The 26,628-nt window shown below is 40.5% G+C and overlaps 1 long non-coding RNA gene across 2 annotated transcripts in view; it reads right to left on the bottom strand.

Annotated features, from left to right (window-relative positions):
* LOC307213673 overlaps positions 1–26,628 on the bottom strand; it is a 189,218-nt gene that overhangs the window by 24,162 nt on the left and 138,428 nt on the right. For both annotated transcript variants that reach the window (XR_013837622.1, XR_013837623.1), the window contains 2 exons: positions 20,419–20,467; positions 18,613–18,704 (listed from right to left, as the gene is read on the bottom strand). This is a non-coding gene — a long non-coding RNA (uncharacterized lncRNA). The remainder of the gene's footprint in view (positions 1–18,612; positions 18,705–20,418; positions 20,468–26,628) is intronic.

A 26,628-nucleotide genomic window follows, 5' to 3' on the forward strand; every position in this document is an offset into this window, starting at 1 on the left:
CCCTGAAAGTTGCTGTGTTCACATCCTCTGCTCCTAGTGTCAAAGAACACTCTCAATCTTCACATGCCAAGATGAGGAAAACCTACTGCAATGCCCAAAAGACCCAGCTCCTGTCAAATACATTCATTTAACACTAGCAGTCTGGGTTGTGGAACTGGAGTGTTAGGAGGGGAGGAAAAAGCAACAGCTTTGGAACAAAAGCCTCTACTGTCACTTCCCCAAGTACACACACACACACACACACACCCCACTGTGATTTTAACAAGGTTTTTATTAAATCATGTAATACCACAGAATTAAAATGCTGCAAGTCAGATGCTGAATAAAAATATGCGTGGTCATACCTTGGATAAACTACTCATCTTTGCATACAGACTGCTCTTGAGGAGATCAGTGTCATTTTGAGTTATCATTCAAGTGTTAATTTGCTACATTCAAGTTGTTATGTTTTACTGGCATAAGTATAAGAGGCGATATATACTTGTTTGAGTCAAGTCCTCTCAGTTCCCCTGCCCCTTGTATATTTTTCCTCCCACCCACAATTCCCAATGCATGCAATCACATCCAACAATAAAAGGTGTGTGTGTGTGTGTGCGCGTGCGCGCGCACATGCATGGCAATCACATTCAACAATAAAAGGTAGAAGTGTGTGTGTGTGTGTGTGTCTGTGTGTGTGTGTGTGTATGTGTATGCATATGTAAGTGCAGCCTGATTCTTAAGCTGCTGTGATAGCTGAAGTGGCTTTGAAGCCCCCAAATGCCTCTTGTCATAAATTTCGAGAAAGAAAACTGCACTGGCTTTAGGGGGACAAACAACTCCACATGCCAGAAATAGCTACACCCTTGACAAAAGCTGCACATACATTTATTATTTGTGCTTTTCAGCAAAATGTATTTAGGTTGCGAGTGACGTTGATTTCGGGTGAACTGAAGTATCTTTTATGTCAAACACTTCTGCAGCCAAAAAATGGTGGTGATACTTCAGTACCTATTTGCTTCTTATAGGCTACTTGTAGAAATAGGTACAGAAATGGCAGACAATTTCACAAGGCCTCTCAGACTTTCTAAAACAAAATGATGTGAATTCTGTTCAGTCAGAATAGAATCTCTCATCCAGTTTGCTGCGTATTTTTGCCCAGACCCCCAAAAGGCTTGACGTTGGAAATGGTATCAATGTTTCATGCTGCTTTGTGGCTTTATTTTATTTTTGCTATCTTATAGATCAACATCATATGCCATTCTCAGAAAAAAATCTCCCAATTATTATTTTCCCCACAGGTGCTAAAGGCACATTTGTTTGACTTGCTTAATTCTTTAGTAGCACCTGAACAATGGTTGTGCCTATCCACTCACAGACAGAAGCACAAAGGCTTTGCATTCTGAATGTCCCAGGAACAACTTACAGTATCTTCAGGAAATACTTCAGTCTGAAACTGGAGAGCTGCAGTCAGTGAGAGGGCAGCAAGGATGGGCAGCTCATGATCCCTCAGAAGTTGTTGGACTACAAGTCGAACTATCTCTGTCCATTGGCCCTGCTGGTTGAGTATGATGGGAGTTCAACAACATCAGGAAGGCCACAAGGTTCACCATCCTGGGTACAAACAATATTGTGTTAGATGAACTAATGATCTGTTTTAAGTCTCAGGTTCAACCCCTGGTATCTTCAGAAATGGCTTGAAAAGACTTCTCTCTAAAAACACTGCATAGTTGTTATACCAGTCAGCGTGGACAAAACTGAGGTAGCTCAACCAATTAGTGGTATGACTCAGCATAAAATACCTTCCTGTGTGTGACATTTTGAAAGAAAAAGAGAAAAATCACTCAGCAAAGGTTACTACCTGGTGTTATTGCCTAGCTAAAGCAGCTTCCCCTCCACATCCCCTAAAGGGGAAACAAAGACAAAGATTCATACTATATATTTAGGCTTTTTTGACAAGAATTTCCACATACATAGCCATCATCTCTGAACTAGTTTGATGCTTTTCAATATACAGCGGTACCTCGGGTTACATATGCTTCAGGTTACATACGCTTCATGTTACAGACTCCGGTAACCCAGAAATAGTGCTTCAGGTTAAGAACTTTGCTTCAGGATGAGAACAGAAATAGTACTCCGGCGGCAGTGGGAGGCCCCATTAGCTAAAGTGGTGCTTCAGGTTAAGAACAGTTTCAGGTTAAGTACAGACCTCCGGAACGAATTAAGTACTTAACCCGAGGTACCACTGTACAGTGCAAATCTATTTATCTAATTACCGTGTAAACTGAGGAGCATTTTCAGAGAACCAGAGCTTTAGGGCTGTTCCTTAAAAATGAACAGCTTATGGCTTAGGTACAGGCTTCCCTCCAGCAGAACTTTGTTAACTAGATGCTCCCACAGGTGGAAGCAGAGCAGTTTTTGAGATTCCTGCTTCCCCTTACACTGCTTCACATCCTGCCCAATCTGCTTTGAAGAACCTGTGGATATTATGGAACAGTATGAGAGGTGGTAATGTGGGCAGAAAAAATGGGAAAACCAAAAAATATTACCTCCCCTCTTCTACCATCAAGATTCTCCAGTGGATCCAAGTCCCTACCGCAGATTATTTTTAATTAAATCAAGATTGCTAAAACCACATAGTGAAAATGTCCCTGTGGCTTTAATTTCTTACTAATTATCCTTAAGGATGAAGTCCTACGAAATATTATCCTTAAGGATGAGGTTTAGGAAAATAACAATTAGTTGAATGTCTCCCACAGTTTTAAGTTCCTAGAAATACTCTCGCATGTGGTCAAAACATACTTCTTTACATTCTGGAAAATGTTTGAAAGACAGGTCGACCCAGATCAAACCAGCTATGATCTCTGTACTCTTCCTTCCCCTGAAGTGAACTGAAAAATCCCATCATTTTTATTTTAAACCCCCCCCTAAAAAAAACAAAAAACCTACAATATAAAGGCATATGAATCAACCCACGGAAAGAGAATGGTGGCCAATGATAAGGAGGTTTTAAGGATCATGGAGGAATTTCAGCAAATGCAGTTATCTTGGTGTGCATTCATTATCCAACAAGAAAAACAATAGCTTCCTCTCTCATACACACACACCATTTGAATATGATTGCTACCTTCTCTCTCTCCGCCCCCCTCAGGGCTCCTGACCCTTTAACAGCTGTATCTTAAGGCAGCAATGTGCATCACTGCATCTCTATGAAGAGACGAGCCTCCTTAGCCGTATTTTTGCCTGTTATCCAGCTGTGAAGCAACACAGAGCTCTTCCATTAAAATGGTGATAGTTCTACAAGTAGAACAGGCTTTTCTTGTGTATCTGTGCTTTGTCTTCTCCAGCATTATTTTACCATCCAGGAACATAGGGGAAGAAAACCCAATACTGTATAAAAATGCACACCCAATGCATACAAATTCAGCCGTGGCACAGTTGGAAAACTAAATCTTCTGACGGGGGAGGGAGGAGGAAGCAAAGCGGTGTGACAGATGGAAAGGTCTCAATGGATGAATGGTACTACCACAAATAAGTAGCAAGCAGCCAGAGGGAATCAAATAATGATTACAGAAGAAAAATGGGGGGGGGGAGAGAAGGGTTCCCTCAGACTAAAAATTCTTGTTTAACAACGTTGGTTGCAATGATATGCATTTAATTATATAACCTTCCCCCAAAATGCACACACCCCCATACACACACACACAGAGCCAGAGAGAGAGAGAGAGAGAGAGAGAGAGAGAGAGAGAGCAATGAATAAGATAGCTGACAAGTGAGGCTGTGTGGACAATATAAAAAGCTCAACATGTCCTTGGAGGGAAGGGAATGTAGTCCACAATTTGTACTGGCATGCCCCCAAACCTGAACAGATTACTTTCTGACGATCAATATCTGTAACCACCAGAGGCCTGTTGCAAAGTTGGGAGGAGGGAGGGTGGAATCAGCTTCCAAGAGACCAGGTCCCAAGCTTACATTTTATTTTTGCCACTGGGTGCTGAAGTAAGAGTTTTGGACAAGGCTCATTTTTCATCTCTTTATGAGGCTGTGGATTGAATATGAAGTTTGCTGACATGTTCCAAGGGCTTCACTTGGCAGGATTCCTGTCCCACATACAAAACGCTGCTCCTATCTAGCCCAATCTTACATCCGGGCCTTTGCCACCAGCTGCCTGATAAATAAGCCCCATTATATAGGGTGTTCATATGACCATTCTCTCCCATGCACATTTACCTGTAGGGGAGAAATGTAATTAAAAAAACAAACAAACTATTTTGCTTCACGTATTTATTTACCCCACCCCTTCCAGACTGCTTCATTTTAGCCACAAAAAGGTTCTTAATACAAAATGCAAAATGATGAGCAGTTGCATGTATATAGGAGGTGAACATTTTGCAGGTGATCTACAGTTTCCATTCTTGATTGCAGTAATAAGTCTTAAGAGAAATATAATTGAAGGCTTTCCCCAATGGTATAATTCAACCGCAAAAAGAACTAAAACCCCTCTGACTGCTGTTATTGCTGCTTGCATTCTTCTAAGTCTCCAACTATCCTCTGCAATTGGGTTTTTTTTATTGCAATCCCACCTTTTTAGTTTTTCCCATTTTAGCCTAATTTGCTTTTCTGTCTTACCACAGTTCATTATTCAATCAGTGAAAAGTGGGAATGGTTTTGAAGATGCACTGATGACATTTCTCCTTTCTCATTTCATTTTCCTGAAACTAGCTAGCCCATCAGGAAGGAAAACAAGATGGAAAGCAACAGAAAATCTAAGTAGCTTTTTAAGAAACAGAACAAGGAAGAAAAAAAAGCAAGCAAGAAAGAAAGAAGGGGGGGAGGGAGCCTGTATTATTAATAGGGAACTCTAGGATGATGGATGAAAAGAACAACAATATCCTTTAATCATAAAGCACTAACATTCCAGCAGTGCTAGTAAGTGAGTGAAGCAATGAAACCATTTGAGACTTAAACAGATGAATTAGGAAGGGTTCCACTGTGGATTCCTGGACCAATTTCAAGGCAGTAGCCTGATTAACTAATGCATAAAAAGCAAGTGATTCTTCCAATCAATAAGCTTTTATGTAAGCATATTTGCATTATAACATTTAAACACATGAGACAAGTGAAGAACCGGGGATTCCACAAACTGGCTAACAATACAGAAGCATTTCCTAGAGTCTGGCCATTTCCCATATACACACAAATACTTTCCCCCCTTCAAATGTATTGTTTATAGTCTGAATGTTCTGATATGCTAGCAGGTCACAAAAATTGCTTGTGACAATTCTTTTTTTAAAAAAAAAATGTTCAGAATTATATTACTTTTCATAATAATAATCTCACAATGAAAACTACAGATACATGTAGTATTATACTTTGTTTCTAATGGGAGAAAACTTTTAACTATAAATGAATCAGAGCCTTAATTTCAGAAGTTAATATAATGGGCTATTTATTGCTCTGAAGCAGAAGTTACCGTACTTTTGATTTCATTTGTGCTCTACAATGACACCACTTTAAGTTTATATATGGGGGTCAAGTTGTCATTAGGAAATATCAAACCATTTTGAAAATCATGCACAGCTCCATAAACTAGTTATGCATCATATTTCCCATTGTGGCCAACCGAATGTGTCTTGGGAAGCCCATAAACAAAACATTCTGTGAAGAAATACTGCCTGTTGTCTTGTTGAAAAGAGTTTCAACGGATGATTCCAGGTTCTAGTGTTTTGAGAGAGGTGCTTCACCAAATCTCAAATCTCACCAAAAAAACCAAGTCTCCAAAACATCTGCTCCAACTCCAATTCACAAAGCAGGTGATGCCATCTTGTGTTCTTTTAGTGACTCAATTCCAGCGCAGCTAGAGAGGCATATCATCTTGTGAAAGCTCCTGCATCTTTCCTCCAGGTAACATCTGCAGCATTATCCTATATGGTTAGCCATTTGCATGGATAGGTAACATACTAGCAGCAGCAGCATGTGTTACTAGCACATTATAAAACCATCTTATCCATTTTAATCACACAAGTCAAGTTTGTAGACACTACTGGGAAAAGGTATGAAATCACAGTATAGCAGCAACCATGTTACTCCAAGTAATGTATAAGGAAGGCCTATGTCACATCTTGATTATTAGCTACTTTCCTAAGGTGGATACTATCAAAGTCATTGTAACCTATTTAATTAGCCCGCAGACTAATCATAATCATAAAGATATGACAAAAATGATCTGGTGCCAACTTATAAGTTCTTACGTATAGAGGTTCAAACACAAATATACAAAAACAATAACTATAGATAAAACAATTATAAAACAAAATAGCACAAGAGAAGCGCAGTCTGCTCACCTATGTGGTGTGACAGCTTTGATGGATGGCAAAGTCTCCTCCAAGGCACCGGTGAGGAATCCCAGGATCGGCCTCCTGTCCTGGTGGGTGGAACGGGTGTAAGCCTGTGCCGCCAATCAGGAGCTGGATCTTAGCCTGCACCTGGTATTGGAAAATGGGGGTGCAGGCTCGGATGTGGGCTGGGCTGGGAGGCAGAACTGATGGAGCAGGAAGGCTTCCCTCAGGTCTGTGTCCTGGCCATTTAAGCAGCCTGCACCTGGAGCCCTTACCTGTTCTTTCCCTTGCCAGGTTCGTCACCCATCCTCCCTCAGTTTACGTGGTTGTTTTATGACCTTGCTGTGGCTAAGGTGGTCGCTGTATTCTGGGTCCAGGTAGGAATTTGTCCACCAGGCATTTTGGCTCCAGCCTGTTGATTTTGCCTACCTCATAGGAATCATCACAACTTGGTTGGGCATTGGGGCAATCTCAGGCTTGGATAGAGGAGAGGTTGTAGTCTCTGCCTGCCCCTCCAAATGCTGGTATTTAATTGCCCCATGCCCAAGTCAAACGTATTTTGTCTGTATTCAATAAAGTTTTGGCCTGTTTCGATCCAAAACCCTGTTTCGGTTGTCTTTGATTTCTCTGGGGGTTGGGGGCTAGGGAGCCCAACGCCTGGGCCTGCAAGTACATGGAGATCTGCACACATTAGAGCTTCTTACTTTATTTCTTCAAGAAATGTCATCCTCAAGGCACATCTCAAGCTGCATTTTTAAGTCTTCCAAGTTTAAAGAAGAGCTTGGGATGCCACATAGGGGCTGCTTTGGGGGATGAAAATAAAAGACACCACAACAAGTGCATTGGGCTGTACATACTTATGCATAAAAAGACTCCCTTCAAATATTGAGATGCTTACCACACATATATTTTCAGAAGGGAAAAATATATATTCCATGAACTAGCGGTAATGCAATACTCCCTTAACCATAATTCTTTGCAGCTGCTGAGTTCCTGGTGTTCTATTGTAGGCCACAAAATCTTTCAACATTCTGCAATGGGGCAGCTCCATACTTCAGCCCTGCACTGTGAAAATTAACCTTTCTTTCTCTCTTTGACTATTGTCACAGGAGCCCACCCGGCGTGAAACTGTCAGGGCAAGCATAGATCAAAAACCTCTTCCCTAAGGGAAACTGCTTTGAGGTACTAAAAATACTGAAAACCACCAAGAAAAACGTTCCTTTTCTTTTTGAAATTTCTTCCCCTTTGGAAGACTTTGGTTTCTTTTTCTCCTCAATCCTAAAAAAAAAAAATATCTCATGAGCTCAGAAGCTGAATACAGCATTTTATTTTAAAATAATGAACACATTTTCATAAATATCGAGGACAAAGCAACTAAATCACCAATATCTGTCAGCTTCCTGCAGATTTTTTTTTTTCTTATTCTAAATACAGTAAGGTAGGTTTGGTCATCTAATGACATTTGGGACATGTCCTTTAAAAACCCAGTAGTACCTTCTGTGCTGGGTGGCAACCCAATCAGCAGGCATTGAAAGCTTATGGCTTTGGAGAACACTTTATTGAAAGAGTCTCGCAGCATGTAATACACTGTCTGGCAGTGTATGGGTCAGCCATGGCTTCCAAAGCATACTCCAACATTACTAACATATGCTAGGCTCTTTACAATAACTTTGTGTCCTGATACACAAGATCTCTGGGCACCACCAAGTAAGACAAATAATTTCATATTTATTAAATATTTTAAAATGTATGGCCACTGCTGTTCTAATTATTGTTGACATTCTTGCTGGCCTTCCTGTTTAAGACTCTTTAACCTCTGCACTCTCCCTTAAATTTATCATGGAACAGATAGCATCATAACCACAAATACTTCTCATTCAGATCATATCCTTTTGTACCATTACTTTTACCGGCTTCATTCTCTCTTATTTTCACTCTAAGCTTCTTATTTTTACTTGCAAATAACCCCATCCATGGTTTTGCTCCTTAAAGTCTAGTGCCTCTATGTCAGTGGCAGACTTTGGGCTTTAACATTTCAGCAGCACCCATGCAACATCAAAATCCACCCTCCATCTCACCTTCCATTGTTCTTCATCATTGCAGTGCCCCCTGTGGTGCCCTTTCAGCTCGGCACCCACTGCAAGCGAACCAGTCATGCTCCCCTAAATCTGCCTTTGCCTATATAAACTCTTCTTTGGGCCTTTGTTCAACATGTACCAATTTTCTACTTATCCCAGTATTAGTTTATTTCCCACCTCCACCACTTTCCGCTTGCATTCCAACCACTGGGGTATCTTGGTATTATATTCAACTGCTTTCTTAAGGCACATCTCTTCACACTAGGTTATCTTGGCAGACCTGCCTCCTTCCCTTCCCTTCCCTTCCCTTCCCTTCCCTTTTCTCTTCTTCTCTTCTCTTCTCTTCTCTTCTCTTTTCCTTTCCCCACCATGTGTCTTATCCTTAAGTTTTCATTCTTTGCCTCCTGGCATGGCCTTTAAAAAAACAAAGAAAGCCCTTTGCACAGCACTTAGCAATTTTACATTCAATTAAATAAATACTCAAAGAATTCCAGAGTGATTTGGCTCTGGACCAGAACAGGATTTACTTTATAACATTTTTTTTAACCACAACTCTATAAATTACTCAAAGTGGTGCATATTTTTAGGAACCAACTTATTTCTGTAAGTGTAGGTGTTTTCAAACTGTTTTGAATACTGCATTCTAATGTTCTAAACCACATTAGGGTGGTGGGAACTTAGGGTAATGGGATAATAATAATAATAATAATAATAATACAAAATAAAAATGGAAAATATGCACTCTCACTAGAAAGTAATATAGGATACATAACTGATCAGTGACCTGTCATTTTTTTTTAAAAAAGAAAACATTGATGTATCATAATCAAAGGCCTTGTTAATGTGTTATGATTTCCTCAGATTCTAGGCTTGAGAAAGCCTCCTGAAACAATCACACCAGAATCTCTTGTTGCTGGACTGATTACCTGGCCTCCAAAATGTGTGCTGAATCATACAGCTTGAAGGAAAAAGCCACAAGAATGTAATCACATCTAGATATCCAACACAAGGCAGCAACTTCCAAACAACAACGTCTCACAAGTTAATCAATAACACAAAAGGAATATACCATGTGCAGTTATGTTTAGCGGTTTGTGGAGAAACCCACTTTGGTCTGTGCTTGTACCTATGCAAATTTCAGGTGTTCCTTGAGTACTCAAGAGGCCTCCCTCTTGGGTATGGCTTGTGTCATTTTGGCAACATAAGGCTGCATCTGTAAACATTGCTATTGTGGGGAGTGATGGTCTCTAATTCATTTACCGTGGGTAGGATTTCCCCTAACAATCCTTGCAAGCAGAAGCCCTGCACAAGGGCTTCTGCTTTTGCAATGGGTCTTTCCCCCTTTCTCCTCCCCGTTTCCCCAAAATTGGCTGGGAGCGACAGGAGAACCCCCCAAACAACACATGCAGAGAGGGGAGGCAGATCATTCTTCCTGGGAAGCTGATGTGCTTGCACAGACTGAATCTTTGTAATAGTGTGATGTCGTCAAACTCCGCCTATTGTTTTGTGTCTTCATTTTAGGTGTGTGTACACTCAGTAAACACAATTTGATCACAGCCATTTAGGAAGCACAGCTACCAGGTTAAATTTCCAGCACGTATGACCTCAGTCCATTTCATTTGCTTCAAATGCAGAGGTGACCATCAGTAAAGCTGTGCCAGAGACACACTGTACTAGCTGAAATCTTTCAACCCATATTCAAAGGCACACATATTACAATAACCAAATCCAGCATTTACCAGTGCATGGATATGTGTGCTCAGAGTATCCCTGTCCAAGAGAGGACACAACTGGCAAACCACCCACCACTCCATGCCACAGAAGCTACTTGATCTTCCAGCAACAAAACTGGATCCAAGCTGCCGCAAACCTGCTCCCTCAAAGGCAGTGCAACCCTACCCAGACTTGGTTGCACACCACTTCGCTAATGCTGAGTTTACAACCTCTGTTACACATGCATTTGTGAAAGCAGGAACTCTCCTTCCTGCTGAGTAATCTGGAATACACTCTTAAGAGCTGGTCCTCAGAAAGAATCACTGTGGAGTAAAATAAAATTGTCCCTACCATTTAGTCTGGAAATCAAATCCACTATGCCTTTCGGAAGAATCTATTGCTTAATGTAGAACATAAATTCAGGAAAGGTTAATTGGAAGCATTAAACTGAAAAGGTTCTTTAAGGAATGCATGACTCTCTTTGCAATAGACTATATGGCTACAGGAACTGGAGGTTTGGGGCTGTGTGTTAGGATTATTATTTTTTACTCAACCCTGTTTAAGAACTGCCTAACTTTGTACATTAGACAAATTCTGTACAGAGGAAAATAGGTCATCACCCATCTTCTCTGTGGTGCACACACACCACAGAAGGGTTCTGAACCAGAAAAATGAAACCTGTCCAATGTTCTAAGTTTCTCAAACTGACATGCAGCTTTAATATGAGCAAGTATAAGATGATTTATTTTCAAATCTAATACACAAAGTTCTGGATGTAATTCTGTTAAGCAGTTTTACATTTTGCCGCTAGGAATTTCCCCCCTCTATGTTAAGCTTTAATATCCTTTCAAATGCATTAATGTATCCCTGGAACAGACACTTTAGAGACTCCTGCATGCTTTGAATATTTCCAGGATAAAAACAGCTTTCGATACTCAGTAGGGCTTTATGTACCACCTTGCTGGCACTAAACCTTGTAAAACACTGAAGCAAATGGCTCTTTGCCTATGAAAAATATCGAGGGAGGGAATAATGATTTTGTTTTGTTTTCCCGGCTGTCCTACGTAGAATGTGAAAACCAAAAGCACACTCCTACACACACACACATGTGCACACACACTTACGTACTGAAAGTTTCAGGAAATCAGTGGGACATTTTTTAGTAAACATGGTTAGCATGGAAATGAGAAAGACAGGTGCTATGTTAACACTGTTAGAAACATTTAAAATGATATTGGGTGAATATCAAAATAATGTATCAACATGTAATGTAATCACTAGGCATGCAAGTCCCTGGTAAGTTGTTAGTAGCATCTGAATCACCACTTTACTAGGGTTGCCATATTTCAAAAAGTAAGTTGAGCTTAGGGTGATGGGTTAATAATAATGGGAAATCCTGGACATATGGCAGCCCTAACTTTACCAAACCACTGGACAGACTGTGAAGCCAGATTCCACAAATTACTCAAGGCATATGCAAAGAGACCTTTGGGGACTTCATATCATAGATCAAAACTAGGATCTCTTTCCACAGAGAACCATGCCTGTAGTGTCTACCACCATGTCAGAGGGTTGCCCAAAAGCTTAGCTATCCATTGGATCAGGATAAGCACCTATTCCTTCCTACAAATCAGTGATTGCATGAATGACAAGCTTACTATCCTTCTGACCTGAGGATGAACCAGTAGTTGGGCACATGCTTGTGTGCAGTTCGTCCCAGAGTCAATACTTGGCATCCCTGATTAAAATATCTCAGATACTAGGGCTCAGAAAGATGCAAAGCCTTGGAAAGCTACTGCCAGTCGGAGTGGACAATACTAAGCTAGATGGACCAACAGAATGTCCTAGGATAAGACAGCTCCATGTGTTCCTATAACTTTACTGCAACTTATGCTTCACTTTTGATTTCCTGCATTTTTTTCTCTTGTCCTCTTCCATTTTACCACACAAACAAAATATGACTGAATCAAATAGATGCAAAGGGTAAGATCAGAGTTGATGTGGATTAAACCTGGGACACATTTCTGATTGAATTCACAGGCCCTAACAACATTTTTCACATTTGGGGGCTTCACTACAGCAAATTATAACACTCCATTACACCATCAAATATGCCCTACCTTTAGCTACCGTTCTATTTCTATTTCCAAAGTTGACTTCTTGGCCAACAGAAAAAACGATGACAGAGTCCTTTACTATGTTTCTCTGCTAACAATAAGTTTGTAGTTTAGATAAGGGCTCTTCTGTATGGCATCTGGCTGAACTGGCCAGTTGCCTGATCTTCAGCTCTTCTTATGTCCTTGTGTTATGTTGCTAGTCAATGCATGAGAAAATAAGTGAAAAGAAAACAAGTGAAAAATATAGGCCAACAGAAGTGCACCATGAAATCCTCAGCTGCTCTTTTCTGTAGGCACTGGAAAGTGGGTGGTCTTCTTACTGTGTGGCCCCCCTCCACCTCTCCATGAGCCCAGGTGGATATACCTGACTATATAAAAAGGGACCCTTTGCTCATGCTTATGTAATTCTCAGTATTTTTTGTGAGAGTTCCCTTTCTTCTTCTTCTTTTTTTAAAAAAATCCACCTAGTTTTCTATGAGAGGATTTGTTAAGTCTCTAAATTAACCCATAGCGATTACCCCTACCACGCAATTCACAACTATTTTATTAAAGTAAGATTAAAGATAATACTTCATTGGTAGAAGTAACAGCAGCATTAACCTCTATTTACCTTGACAGAATGAAGCTTTAATACAGCACAGCGAAATTTAATTGAAACAGATAATTATTTTAACATTAAAATTTAAATGGAACTTAATTCCTTATTCTGTATGTTTAATACTTTAATATTCGTCATTAATATCTTTTTCTCCCCCTCACCTCTTTAGCATGCATGTAAAATATCACAACTTGGTCACATTCACTTTGCTTATCAAACACTCTCAGATTTATTTTCACTGGGGATGAATAAGCACAAAAATATGGGTTGCCAAATCACATTTTTTCCTCCCTTGTCTACTGCCACACTTCCCCATCCCTTGCCCTCCCAAATCATGTCCAAATTTTTTGACTGCTGGATTACAAAGATTCTTGTTTGTTTTATATCCTGTGGCTTTATTACATCAGACAAGCATCAAAGAGGCAGCACACATAGGACTGAAAAATAATACAGCTGCACTTTGCTATGGAGTGTTCTGTATCTGCCTGTGTTTTGTTGTTCATGTAATACTTTTCAATAAACAAAGATGTCAATCAACTTTCTGTGCAGTGCATCACATTTCAGATTTAAACCACTTCAGACACATAGCTGCCCCAAGCTCACACATTTAACAGATAAAAATTCAGCTTTCTGTCAAGGAAGAATACAGTATTGATTGGAGACTGTATTTAGGCTAGTGTGCCTGTTGGAGCTGTATTATCTTCAAACTCATATAGTGCCCATTGCAGAGGCGTAACACAAAGTGCATTTTGTTTCTAGTGTAAACTCTTTTACTCACAGCGCCACATAACACGAACTGACTAGTGCCTTACCTATGGTACATTTATCCAAGAATAGTGGAAAGTGAAGGACTGAGAAGGTACATACCGAACTTTGATTGTTTGATATGAATCTAGTGTGTTGTGCACCACCTAATTAAAACATTGTTCATTTAAAAAGCATGGCTGCACAAGTCCTTCAGTTTAATGATCCAAGAGCAAAACATGTCGTACAAGCAGCACTTTAAATAAATACAGCAGCTGTGTACTAAGAGCCCAAGTATTTGCTGTGGGCCTGTTTCTGTGCATATGTGGTAATTACACAGTGAAAACATGGGCTATGATTTTCTCCCTTTAGCAGCATGCTGGACTACTCCCCAATATAGTTTGCTATAACCACCTGAACCTCTCTTGGGATTGCCAAAGGTTAGATGCTATGTCACTTCTAAGCTACTGGGAGATTGGCATACAATCCCAGTAAATCTCCAACTAATTGCATTTGAATTTTAGGTGTCACATCTGGTTTTGACCTCTGAAGGTTGACAGGAAAAGTTTGACAGATCTTAAAGTGACTCCTGACTTCAAAAACACTTGTTTTAACAAAACAAACAGCTCATAGCGCGGCCTCCATGAGGTCTGCATGCAAAGGACTTCTGCCCATGCTACTTCCCGGCCTCCCCACACAACTGACGAGAAGCAACTCTGGGGCCCATGAGGACTTTGTGGATTTTAAGTGGAAGAGATGCTACCAAGAAGATAGCACCGTCTTATCCTCCACCTAATCCACCCTACTCACCAGTGGCTTGGGAGGGGCAGGGTTCGATTCCGTAAGTAGAAACGGACCACTCCATTCCTTTAGTTGTAAACAAGTGCACCCCTTTGCATCTCCAAACCACTGGACTAGGGCGTTAGGTGGCATGCCAGGAAGGAAGGTAAAAGAGGTCACTTATGGTGAAAAGAGAGAGAGCACTGACATGCATAAAATTTACATATGCTAATTCATATGCATAGATGCAAAATTAGAAATAATTACTATAATTTAAATACAAATGCAATACATCTCAATGTAGTAGGGCAGGCTATGACTAGGTGACCTGTATCCTTGCTCAGTCTTGCAATCCAGGTGTTTTCAAAACTGGACTTGGGTCAGATAGTCCTTCAAATGGAGAGCTGTCCTTTGTAACATAGGACACATGGCCATCCCAAAAGAACACCTATACAATTGTGTTGTTCTTCTTGGCAATAGCACCCTGGCTATGGAACACTCTGCCCTTCCCTAAGGTTCAGCTAGTAGCAACTTTTAACTTTTGGATAAAAGCTTCTCTTCTCACAGACACTTCTGGTGTGACAGGGAGCCTGCATGGTGGCAGATGACAGACGTCAGACGTTTTACTAGATTGCTTTCACTGTGAGTTCTGTTTTTACTTATTTTATTTTGCTTTGCTGTTACCCACCCTGAGATCAGTCCCAAGGAAGAGCAGGATATAAATTCTATAAATAATAACTTTTTCAGTCATACATTTGTATGTTAATGATGGCAGTGAGAATGATGAAGGGGAAAAGACACAAAACAAGAATAGAGACTGGATACATGTGTCTCCCTCTCCCTTTCAACAGGGCAGAAATGATGCAGCTCACAATTCCTTAGCCATTAAGGGCAAAAGGGTAAGGATACGCTTATTCCACAAGGCTGAGAATTGTCAGTTCGTTGGACCTGACTTTTGGCCTTGCTGTCCCCCACTCTACCCCACTCCACCCCAACCTCCTGCCATACTGCTGCTGTGTTGCCTTTTAGTTTCACTACAAAATCTACACACAAGCCCCCCTACCCTGTTTGGCACAGAGTTAAAGCTTTTCTGTATTCTACTTTGCATTAAAAAATTCACGAGCACAAACTTTTCCAGGCTTTTCAAAGTCTGAGAAGACTAAATGTGCAAGGTCAACGCCGTTCACAGACATTTCCTTGACAGTGCAAATAATGGGGAAGCTTTTGCTTGTATAGAGCTCTACGTGTGCACGGGAATTCTGATGTTCACACTAGCATTATAGGATACAAGGGCCTGGGGCGAAGGTCCATGTATGCTTCAGTATACCAATAGCAAGCAACACTTTTGAGTAAATGTTCTTTTTTGTGGATGGGGACAATATCCTGCTCTGATGCTCTGAACCTTGGGCCATTATGTCAGCAGATAAGTTTCTGGTTCACTGTGATATTGAGGAGGGGGTAAAAAGAATCTATAATGTTCCCATTGGCCTTAAAAGCAGAAAACATCAGGAGTAGCTTGTTAAATGAATTTAGCAGCAGGGAAGCCTGCAGCTCATCAGCTTTCTCTTCCTCAAAAGCAGGTACTTATTGCAGTAAAGAGGAATTATTGCTTAGGATCACTGGGTATGGAAATGTTTTTGGGTTGTTGATTTTTTTGGGGGGGGGGCATAATAGTAGGGGGGAAGGGAAGGTTTAAAAAGGCTACCCACGTCCATTGCCTGCTTTGTTTCCAGTGCTGGAATATAAGAGTTTCTTACAGTGTACATATTTCATTTTTATTTGTCTGCATTACTGTAGCTGCAAAACAAACACAGCCATTTTCCTATTTGCCTATGGAACAAATTAAAGCTTATCCTAGGCTCAGAGTGGATGGATTTTTATTATTATTACTACTCACACTATTCAATGAATGCATGACAGCCATTTGCTTTACCAGCAAATATAGCACTGTATCTAAAAATGAAAATGTCATAGATAATCCTTGTCTTGTTTCCTTCAGTTCCCTAAATATTAGATTTAAGACAAAAGGCTCAGCACAGTCTATTGGCTCTTGATACACAAAGAGGCACCCATGTACACCTAAGGCTCCCATGCATGAAAGGGCCTCTCTACTTTCTTTCAGGAGCAGATCAGAGGCACATCTTTGTCACAATGGTCATATTAGCCTCCTGTGATAAACTGAATGCATCTTTTGATGTCAATGTACATGTTGCTGACTAAAAGTATTAGTTCCGTATAAATAGATTGTGGCCTATAACTTCCAAATATAACAATACACATCATTATGTTTCACTGGTATTGCAAGCAGATACACCCTTCAAAAGTTTTGGATTATATAAGTCTTGTTGATCTGGTTTATATCTTTCTGGGGATGAGAGAAATTCCTAGCAAGGAAAAAAATGCAGTAGTATGCAATTAAATGGATGTTCACTGTATTTATCTGACATGTCTCTCTTTTTCTCCCTTTTATTGGCCATTGTTTACGGTGAATCAGGTTTTAATGTGTGTAACACTCCAAAAGGTAAGCTAGAAATCTTGTAAATAGATAGATAGATTTATCTGGACCAAGAAAAGGAAGTATCCAAGACTATCAAACTAATTCCTCATTCCTCTGCTTGCTCCTGATGTGCTGATAGCATGCTGGAGTGAAACACACACAGCACAAGCCCATGCATGTCTAATCTGAAAGTCCCATCAAATACATTCATACTTACTCTCAGGTAGGTGGACATAGGGTGCTGGCTTCAATATGCTGAGAAGCATACATGTTTCTTTTATCATCCACTCACATCTACATAAAATATTAAAGGGTTGTATCCAACATTATTCCTATTCAGGGTAATAGGACTAACTCTGGATGCCACCCTAAGTCTCCTATCATGTTTTCCCCCCTCCAAAATATGAATACGCTTAACTCATTGTGCAGCTACTTTGAATTCAAATCTCCAGGACCTCATAAGCTGCACCCAAGGATACTAAAGGAGCTTGCAGATGTAATCTCAAAGCCTCTGTCTATAACCTTTGAGAATTCTTGGAGAACAAGTGAAGTCCCTGCAGACTGGAGGAAGCCAAATATTGCCCCATCTTCAGAAAGGAAAGGAAAGAAGACCTAGGTAGCAGTCAGTCTGTGAGCACTTAGAAAAGGATGCTGTGATTATTTAAACACAGCATGGGTTTCTCAAAAACAAGTCATGCCAGACAAATCTCATTTCTTTTTTTGACAGAGTTACAAGTTTAGTGGATGAGGGAAATGCTGTGGACATAGTGTATCTTGATATCAGTAAGGCTTTTGACAAAGTTCCCCATGATATTCTTGAAGAGAAGCTGGTAAAATGTGGGCTGGATAAGATTACCGTTAGGTGGATTTGGTTGAGTAACTGAACCCATATAGTCCTCCTTAATGGTTCCTTATCATCCTGGAGAAAGTAACAAGTGGGGTTCTACAGGGTGAAGGAATTGAGGGGATGTGCATCAAATTTGCAGGTGATACCAAACTAGGACCAGTAGCTAGCACCACAGAAGACAGAATCGAAATTCAATACTACTTTAACAGATTGGTGAACTGGGCCCAAACTAACAAAATTAATTTCAATAGGGACAAATATAAAGTTCTACACTTAGGCAGGAAAAACCAGCTGCACAAATATAAGATGGGAGCCAACTGGCTTGACAGTCGTGCATGTGAGAAGATCTAGAGGTCTTAGTAGACCACAAGTTTAACGTGAGTCAACAGCGTGATGCAGCAGCAAAACAAAAACAAAAACCTAATGCTATTCTGGCTACATCAACAGAAGCATGGTGTCCAGATCAAGGGAAGTAATAGTCCTGCTCTGTTCTGCCTTGGTCAGACCACACCTGGATTATTGTCTCCAGTTCTGGGCACCACAATTTAAAAAGGATATTGACAAGCTGGAATGTGTGCATACTCTTTCAGTGTATTCCTCTCTTCTCCAAACATGCCCCTTCAAAGCTTACATTTGTGGAATAGAGAAAGGCAAACAAGTAGTATTGGTATCTGAGGGAGTTCAGAGGGAAAGAACAAACCTCTGACATCTATAACAGCTTCCCTATTCACTTCCAAAAAGGGTACATTTGCATTCATGAAAATAGATTAATATGTGCCACCCGTCATTGGCAGTGAAGTGAGCAGAAAAGTTTGGTCATGCCAGAGGTGTGCATTCTTTGGATCACATCACATAGTCAACACTCAGCAAAGAATCAAAAATAAGCAAGCAATGTATAATATTAGCAATACTATACTCACTTACCTGGGAGTAAGCCCCATTAAACTCCATGGGGGTTATATCTGAGCAGACTTCTCTAGCATTGCATTCTTACTGTTTCCATGGTGGTTGTTTTCCTGGGTGGCAAACGTGTGTAAAGGATCAACATGACTCTATCTTGCAATATGTACAGATTTAATTATACAAAGTTAAAGGAATATTTTTAAGGCAGCCATTCAAGGCATGAAACAAAAGGCCGTTAGCACATCCCAGAAGTCCTGCTGTTGTTCATTTATAAATTATTTCCTGGAATTCACATTACGAAACACATTACAGAAGTGCTCTCTACCCCTCCAGTGTTATAGTTCAAGGTAATATGTGACAGATTTGAACATTTTTTGAAAAGAAAATCTCCCAAGTGTGCAGATTGCAGCATTGCTCACTTAGAGATTACAGAGGCTTTTATATCTGTTACAAACGTGCAGTTATACTGATAACTTCAAAAGTGGAATATTACATATGATGCTGAAAATTCCAAACAAGTCCACTGATATGTTCTCTTTCTTTTCCTTTCTCTCTCCTCCCCACCCTCCTTTTCATTTAGCAATTGCTGGCTTGCCAGAGATCTTGAACTTGAGAAAGGTTAGACTTCACAATGCTGGAGCCGTTTGTGAGCATCAGCAGATTTAGCTTGTAATTTCATTGATCTATGTGGGCTTGCTGTTTGCAAACCAGCTGCTGCACTGTTTCCCCACAGCTACTGATCTGAGTAGCATTGATTTTTTTCCTTACATTAACATAGCATTACTTCTTTAATGGGCAATAAATGACTGGATGTAAATACAAACAGCGCTGCAACAACAAAAGATGGGGGATGAGGGGGATCAGTTTGTCCCCGGCTTTTCATTTATTTATTTATTTATTTAGAGGGCTCTATTAATATTTGCCATTAAAATTAAAATTAAAAGCAAAAAATATTGACCAAGATAATTCAATTTTGATTTTAGAGCAGGTCTTTTCAAAAATGGTTTTTTCCCCAGGAGGCAGCTTTTTTAGCTGTATTTGCTAACAGACATATATTACACTGCACATGGACATTGCTGTTGAAGCACATAGATTTTCATAAGGCTAAAAAGTAAAAGCACTATGAAGTGCCTTGCCCCTTGCCCCTTTATTACTACACTCTGAAAGGTAACGAATTCTAATTTTTATGTCAGCCACAGCAATCATACAAAATACGTTATCTCTTGCCTTAGTAATCATTAGAAAAACATGAAATGGATTTTGTTAGGGCAGAATGGCATAGGAAAATTTGCCCAATATCAATTTTTGAAATATTGAATATCCCCTTGTGATGTGAAGTGTCCAGCTTTAAGCCTTTGAAAAGATATCATGTTAAGAATGCTGTGACATATTCTCAGTCTCTAGGAGTGAAATGCGTCTTCATATTGTCAGTTGGCACTTGTGTTCCTCATCTGCATTGAAGCAAACCTTACCCACAATACAGCGAAAAGGTGACAAATATAATGGATTTCTAAAGCGTATGCTTTAATATTCACAAAGCTTCCATGGAAATGGTTTCTGTGCTATAAAAGACATACTCAGTGCTGTTTTTCTAGGAAAAGAGGTGCCAGAGCTCACCATGTGCCTCTCCCTTGTTCTCTTAGATGGCAATGGCACCCACCTGAGAGGTGCTAGAGCTGAGCTCTGGTGAACTCCGGCTGAAAAAAAGCCCTGGATATACTGAACACAATATTGTTCAATGTCCACTAACTTTCTTCTATGATGTATACAATCTGTTGTGCTCAAATCTCCTTCTCCACAGAGTATATGAAAGGAAGTATCCCCTACCTGCTATTCTGCCATTTCCAGTCAGCATATTCCTGATGAGAGCCAGAACCTGCATGATCAAAATAAACCAATATATAACATAGTCAAATATTTTGCCAATTTCCATTAAATAAGGGTAGTGTTTCATTATGCTCTGCTCATCTGGTTACTCCCCCAAAATGCATGATTATACAGTAGCCATATATTTAATTCTACTGTACCAGGTTATCATCGGAATTTGGGAACTACGGTTGTAAACTTTAGAACCAGCTGGAATATTAAACAAGGGCTTGAAGATGGTCTAATCCTATGAGTCGTTCAAGGACATGTCACCATATTATCTCAGTTCAGACTAAAGGAGGAATGAAGGGGCTCTACACACAAACAAAATGACTGCTTATACTTTGGTTTAATAAGCTAAGATATGTTTATCAGAATTATTTCAGTGTGTCTATGAATTCAGAGAGAATGGTGTTTCTCCTTCTAAAGGCCTTTTTTGCTAATAGCCATATCACAATGCAAAGTATAGAGAAGAAATAACTTGCTTCAACAAGATAAGATTTAAGTTTTTAACCAGCTGGACACAAAACACACATACACACATCCAATCAGCAGTTGCTATGCTCTTGATCATTTATGAACAGCAAGGTGTTTCGTTGACCCTCATAAAGACATCTGCCTTGTACTGCCCATGAGTGTCTCTTATGGACCCAAGACAAGCAAAATATTCACTGCTCATCTTGCTCATCTTCTGTATCTCTAAGTTCATGTTCTTCAGTGCAATGCAGCTTTTAATTCAGCAGGCTAATTACTGGCATTTTGGTCCTTGATCCCAGTAAATACTGGAGCCTTCCTTCCTTCCTTCCTTCCTTCCTTCCTTCCTTCCTTTTTTGCAATAGTGAAATTGTATAAATAAGTAAAATAAGTAAAACCAATCAAAATGTTGCACTTGGATGGTTCTAGTTTTGTTCTTTGTTTTTCTTCCTCCCTCATTCCCTCTAAGGGACGCGGGTGGCGCTGTGGGTAAAACCTCAGTGCCTAGGACTTGCTGATCGTAAGGTCGGCGGTTCGAATCCCCGCGACGGGGTGAGCTCCCGTCGTTCGGTCCCAGCTCCTGCCCACCTAGCAGTTCGAAAGCACTCTTAAGTGCAAGTAGATAAATAGGTACCGCTTTATAGCGGGAAGGTAAATGGCGTTTCCGTGTGCGGCACTGGTGCTGGCTCACCAGGGCAGCTTCGTCACGCTGGCCACATGACCCGGAAGTGTCTTCGGACGGTGCCGGCTCCTGGCCTCTTAAGTGAGATGAGCGCACAACCCTAGAGTCTGTCAAGACTGGCCCGTATGGGCAGGGGTACCTTTACCTTTACATTCCCTCTAAACTCAACAGTTTTTAGACCTGCACATTTGTCGTAAGGTGGGCTGTGGGGATTTTGTAGGGATTCTGCGGCACCCACAAGCTTTGCAATTCTAGCTATGTGGGGGTGGGAGCTGTGGGGCTGTAATGGGGGTGTTGCACTATATTAACAAGCATTTTTATCCTGCTTCTGGCTGCTTTTCAGTGACTCAGGTTTGCTAAAGGGTCCTATTGTGGATTGGTGCTTTTGTGATATCAGTTGTGACCCATTAAGGGATTGTGATTAAGTGGGCACCAGCTCAAGGAAAGAGGCAATCCTTGTACATGCTTTTTAATGCAAGGTTGCCCATTCAGTCATCACTTTAATTTATCTGCAGCACAGGCTTTTACTGGATGCTAAGCAGTTCAGTGGTTTAGGTTCAGTCGAGTCATTTGTTCCTATGGTTTTCATTCTAACATGTTTAGTTTTGAATGGTTATTTTGGAGTGTTGTTGTTTACAATCTGAGTGCTAAGAGAAGGGTAACTTCCATTCTTTACTTCACACAATCTTGTTAGTTCGATTGATCAGTAAGAAAAGACAGAGTAAAGCAATGACTAACAGCATGTTCACCTAGGGGAGATGTTTTTGTTCATACACACTCCCTAAGTCGGCTGCTCCTTTATGATGTAAGTTACAGGACAATCCTACCCAGAATCAACTCCCTGGTCAGCAGCCACCATATGGGCTAACTGAATGGGAAATCACCCAATGCCTGAGCCAAATTAACTTGCATATATAAACAATAATGTTGTCACTTGTTTTGATCCAATAATGTTTTCCTGTGTTTTTTAATCATGCATGTGAGGCAAGAAGGAACAGAAAATGATCACTTAATGGACAGATCTCATCTGTGGCCAGGAGAAGTAGGAACTGCTTTAAACCACACCAAATGGGGAAATTGTTGGATTCCTAAGCACATTTTCTAGACTCAAACAGTACTTACTTTTGAGCAAACAGACTAACAAACTTCCCCATAGGGATGGGCTTTACAGAATTGTTATGCAGCATATTGGGCTATATTTGTGGTTGAAACAGAACCAGTGTTTGTTTGCTTTTTCACTTCTAGGTGACTGCAGAACTATGCTTCAGAAAGCACTAAGAAGCCTATTGTGGAAAGGAGGAAAGGATTTGCAGGCACTTAGTTGTACCAACCAACCCACTACAGAGCTAATCCTTTGGCACCAATCTCTGGAGTGAACCAGGAGTCTGGCTGTCAAGAGTAAAAACAAGAGGGCAAGAGTGGAGAAAAAGCCAGGAGTCAGGACTGAAGGCAAAGCAGGAGGAGTAGACAAAACCAGATGCGGGACTGGAGAACAGGCCAAGAATTGGTTTCAAAGACTGACTAGAAACACAGAGGCATACCAGAACAAAGGTAGACACTGGTGTTCCAAAAAAGGCACCAGTAAGATATGAAGTTTCCATTACTCCTTACTCCCAGGAAGAAGTGCCTGCACAGGTGAGCCAAAGAGTTGCTTCCCTCTCCACATAAAACACAGAGCTAAACAGTTCTAGACTCCACTAGCACCTGTGTTTTAGAGCTCAAAAGTTGAACCTGAAACATTTTGTAGCATGGAGCATTTCTGTTTGATGTTCCATACAGCCAGACAGTCATGCCTTCATTTAGGATTTCCCCTTGAGTTTCTCCCCCTCAGCATTCTGTGGCCATTTAGCATTCTCAGTCTTGGAGTATCTGGCTTATACTTGGTGTTCTTACTGTTGCTCCTTTAGGTACCCCCCCTTTTGTTTTCTACTTCTGCAGATTATCTCCCCCCTCTTGATTCTCAACAATTGGGATTCCTGCTAATATTTTAAAGTCATAGATTGGGCCTAAACGTCATATACCTATCAAAAAACACCACACAAGAAGGCTTGATATAGATGCATGTCTTTCAAAGAAAGTCATGCATACTTCCAATCTGCGACTGATGGAGTGTTTATTTGCTAAGTGATTTATCTGCTGTACTTTTGCATGAAGAGTTCAATTTAAATGATATTTCTATCAGCTTCAAAACAGAGAGTGCATTTTAACATTCAGGTTGAACATTACATTCCCCCCCCCCCCAAGAAATCCTGGTAAATAGTAATTGTCTAAAACATGTTTTACAATGAAACAAAATGAAAATAAGGGAAAATAGGCTGTAAGAGCAGCTCCTCTAATCATGTTAATAGTAGTTCAGTTGTGTTTCTCCTAAATAATCTTGTATTACAGAAGAGGGGGCAGGGAAACCTACACTCGTAGTCATGCATTATACTGGAGGATATGGAAATTATCATTATTTTCATTCTCTGCTCTTTTCCTGTAAAGAGCTTTCCAATCAGTGAAAGTAAATACAACTGAATAACGTAATGTATAAATACGGTTTTATTGTTATGACAATTACATTTTATTCAGTGTTGTTGCTTTTTTTGTAATAAATAGATACCATGAAAATTCCAATACAATTTAGGTACAAGTTTGATTTCAACACTTGGGATTTATATTAGGGTGTATAAATTATGTCAGGAAGAAATGCACTTGCAGAAATTAAATTATGTCAGAAATACTGACAGATTGTAGTCAGCGCACACCGAGAGGCTCATACTAACACCAGCCTGTTTCAACTTTGACGCCATCAAAATTACATGTTCGCTTGCTTTGTGTGTAGCACTGTAAATGATCAGAGCAAAATAAATTGCTGCCTTCTTCATATCAACTCAAGAAGACTAAAGACAAGTGAGAAACTGAACTTTCGGAGGCAAAGGCACAATACAGCTTTACAGTTAATCATAAGTTACTTAATGTAAACCAAGAGGAATACATTCTCTGCATACAGTAGCCTGGTAATCCTGTGTGTACAGCTGACACCTACGTGTGCATGCAGCCTGGAGCGCCACCAATAAGCTTGCATTGCCCCCTATGGTTGCAATGTATAACTTCTTGGGGGGGGGGGAGAGAAAAAAATACTGGAAAAGTATTCTATGAGCTTTCACTTACTCCTTGGAGGAGCAGGATGGAAGAAGATAGGAAAGGTGAAATGCATCCAATTACTGGGGTGTGGGTGTGGGTGTCAGGGGCTCACAACATTAATAAGCAGTGCTCCTTTTATTAATGGTGAAAGCACTCAAGAAGCTTTCTCAAATTGTAAGTGAACTGGTGGTTCTGCTATTCTTGAAATGCCAGTTATCTCAATAGATGGCATAATGTCTGCTCCAAATAAGAAAACAACAAAACATATTGATGCTTATTGCTTCCCCTAATGGAGGAGCAGGGCACCAGAAACTTTACTTTTCCTTTTTCCATGCAAACAGTACAGATCTATTTCTGCATGGCTGGGCCTCTGTTGGGCTACTGTAATGAATATTAGAATTGTAGTCCCATGACCATTTCCACTAAACTGCTGAAAGCTGAGGGATGGGTAACTAGGGTTGGATTCCTGTGTGTCTCCATTCAATTTTTGTACTTAAAATAAATTCCTGGATTCAGAATTCTGTAATTCAAAGTGTGCAGTTTTTATACCAAAATTGAGCTGCTGCTGCTGCTTCTTCTTCTTCTTCTTCTTCTTCTTCTTCTTCTTCTTCTTCTTTTGTTATCATCATCATCCCCCCACACTCTTCATTCCAAAAGGCTCCCAAGCAGCTTACATACAATCCATTAAAACAAGACAGTCTCTATCTGCAGGCTTCCAAACCAAAAACACACACACACGGGAAAGGGGACAGGGACAGAAGAGGAAAATAAGGGTAGAGAGGTTCCTCTTAAATACATTAAGGATGGAGAGGTTCCTCAGTCCTGCCCCTAGACTATTGTGATACTCACATGAATAACTTTTTAGAAGCAGTGGCTGTTCTGCAACCAGACATCCTTCCCCTCCTCAGGGACGGCTGGGATCAGCCCAGATTGTGAGGAGGGGAGGAGGAGGAGGAGCCTATTTTGCCACTTGGCAAGGAGACAGCCAGAGCCCTATTCTGGAACCACCCTGTTTCCAAGAGACATGGTGTCCATGGCCCGCCCTCTCCTGCTGACACCACCTGTTTACTTCGTCTGCATCTAGATCTTAGGGTTGTAATGAAAATCAAAGTAGACCCTGCACACCTGAAGTCTGGCACCTGCCCCACTGGTGTATTGCCAACATAAACTTGTAACGGCCTTGAACAGTTGCTTAGCAATGAGAATTCTCCACAGCAACTCATATCCTTCTCAGGTCATGTGATCAAGTGAGGAAGGTTGGCATGTGTGAATCAGCATTGGTCGGTGTGTGCTGCCAGAGTATGTCTCTCTGGTCAGATGGCAGAGGACAGAAGAGCTTTGTATATAGTTCTGTTTCTGATTTGTTTTCTTTGTGTAGACCAGTAGTGTAATACAACTTGTAAATAACAAAGACATTAAGAGAAGAACTCAATGGGTGAGGTGTTTATGCCTGTCATGGAAATTCACCAAGAGCGGACTGGACTGCTGCTGTTGCTGTGAAGACACAAGGAGAATTTCTATGGAGCTCTGCTGGCACAAATAAAAAGTTTCCAAAGAGTTGGCATTCACGCACTAACATAACCCACCACTACTATCCCACTGTGAAACCCAAACCAAGGGACTTCCCAGTCCTTGCACAAAAAGAAGTCAGCAACATTTCAGCCCAAATGGTATACGGCCATTATAATAGCTATACTTGTTTCCAGGATTGATTGAAATCAACAGACTTTCTGCTTTCAGTTCAATGGGCATGGGACTTGTTCTATTCTATGCCTCCTATATACATATCTTATCACAGGAGTGAGATTGAAAAATAATTTTCTACATATGTTTTTCCTTTGATTGCAAAATGGTGGGATATATGTTTTACAGTATTCATTGCAACGCTC

This window comes from Podarcis cretensis (genome assembly GCF_951804945.1).
Source record: "Podarcis cretensis genome assembly, chromosome: 3".
NCBI lineage: Eukaryota > Metazoa > Chordata > Lepidosauria > Squamata > Lacertidae > Podarcis > Podarcis cretensis.